The following is a 2,188-nucleotide window of genomic DNA, read 5'->3' on the forward strand; positions in this document are numbered from 1 at the left end:
AAAAAAAACTTTCTGATTTTAGTTTATTACTGAACATAGTGGAAGTAAGTTTTAGACACGTGTAAGACTGAAAAACCTCTATGAAGCCATTTAATAAATTCAATGATAACTTACCAGAAAATATCCTCTATATTTGATCTTTGCTGTTTGTTTTCTCCTCTCCATTGGAAAAAAATGCAACATACAAAACTTACCTCGTGGGTAAACAGAGGATTCCATCAAGAATGATCATATATATAAGTTGCTTTAAAGCTTCCTCTAAATTCCTGGGTGATTTAATCTGTTGCAAGGCAGTGAGTCTGGATTGTATGAATTCATTAGATTTCCAACTTTGTTGGAAATCTCCACACTCCATGGAAGCAGCTTTTAGGGACACTAATGACGTTCACATTGCTAAATCCAAAGGTCAATTTTAAGTCCTCATTTTATGTCACTTGCTGGCAGCATCTAGCGCTTCCTGTCAGGATTCTCTTCCTTCCCTCACGGGCATCTCCATCTGAGTACCTTTTGCTGGCTCCTCCTCATCTTTCTAACTGTCACATTTTGGGGTCTCCCAAGCTCCAGTTCTTGGAGCTATTTTTTTTCTCTATGTTACTTCCTTATTTCACGGCTTTAAATACCACCCATGCACTGACAAACCACTGAACTCGACTCCTGCATCCAACCGTTCATTTGCTACTTCACTGGGGAGTCCAACAGGCAGGCTTCACACATCCCAAACCGTGCTCCTAAATACCCTGGCCCAGGCCTGCCCTACCTCGTGATTCCTGATCTAAGTCAATGGTGGCTCCGTTCAGGACAAAAACCTGAGAGGCGCCCTTGGTTGTTCTCTTTCTCACACCCCTCGTGCCGTCTATACACAGAGCCCGCCAGCTCTACCATCAAATCACAGCTAGGGCCAGACGCTTCTCAGCGCCCCCTTCTTGCTCCTGCAACAGCCTCCTACGTGGTTTCCCTGCTGCCGCCTTTCCCTTCTGACACTCCGCACTGCAGCCAGAGCAACCCTTTAAAACACAAGTCAGATCACGTCATTGCTCTGCTCAAAGTTCCTGATGTCTTCCCACGATGACTCAAAGCAACATCCAAAGCCTCACCACGGCCTACAAGGCCCTGTGTGATTTGTGCATCTGCACCCCCCGCAACATCCCTGTGATTTCTCTCATGTTTCCTCTTTCCAACGTCCCTCTACTCCATTCCTCCATCCACACTGGCGTCCCGTTACTTCTCGAACATGTTAAGCGTGTTTCCACCTCACAGGCTTTGTACGCGCTGTTCCCTCTGCCCGGAGTGCACTGTCCCCGATATCTGTAACGCTCCCTCTCATGTCCTACATGCCTCTTTTCAATATGACAACGATCAGAGTCCTTTCCTGGCAAATCCATGTAAGTTGGCACCTTCTCTCCAGAACTTCCCACTGGCCTTTCCCTGCTCTATTTTGTCCCCGTGCCCTTTCCCCCGATTCTCCCTGCCACCTCTCGTATATTCTCATATACTTATTTATTTATTTTTGAGACAGGGTCTCACTCTATCACCCCTGCTAGAGTGCAGTGGTGCGATCACAGCTCACCGCAGCCTCAAACTCCTGGGCTCAAGCGATCCTCCTGCCTCAGCCTCCTAAGTAGCTGGGACCACAAATGTGTGCCACTATGTCCAACTAATTTTTCTATTTTTTGTAGAGATGGGGTTTCCCTGTGTTGCTCGGGCTGGTCTCAAACTCCTGACCTCAAGCGATCCTCCCATCTCGGCCTCCCCAAGTGCTAGGATTACAGGAGCGAGCCACTGCACCCAGCCTCATAGAGTTTATTGTCTGTCTTCTCCCATTAGATTGTAAAAGAACCTAATGACAATCTAGATTAGATTGTAATGGCAAGACAGAGTACCTGTATTGTTCACCACTGTGTCTCCAGCACCTATTACCGTGCCTGGCACGTAATAGGCCCTCCATAAATATTTGTTGAATGACTAGATAAATGAAACTCCTTGTCCTAGCATTCAAGGCTTTCCACAATATTAACCAGTCTGTCTTTTCAGTGTTATTGGCCACAAAATCTTGTTACATTTTAGCTTAACTGGACTTGTTTCTGTTTCTTACACTTCACATCCCTTGTGCTTTCTTCATTTGTCCTTTGGTTTTCGTTGTGTCCTCCTCAGCCTCACCTGTCTGATGAAACCTTATTCACTTTTCACA

At 45.9% G+C, this 2,188-nt stretch overlaps 1 protein-coding gene across 1 annotated transcript in view; it reads right to left on the reverse strand.

Annotated features, from left to right (window-relative positions):
* MYO3A (myosin IIIA) overlaps positions 1 to 2,188 on the reverse strand; it is a 242,790-nt gene that overhangs the window by 149,748 nt on the left and 90,854 nt on the right. The gene's annotated exons all lie outside the window — the stretch shown is intronic.

Source organism: Propithecus coquereli, unplaced genomic scaffold (genome assembly GCF_000956105.1).
Source record: "Propithecus coquereli isolate 6110/MARCELLA unplaced genomic scaffold, Pcoq_1.0 Scaffold45, whole genome shotgun sequence".
NCBI lineage: Eukaryota > Metazoa > Chordata > Mammalia > Primates > Indriidae > Propithecus > Propithecus coquereli.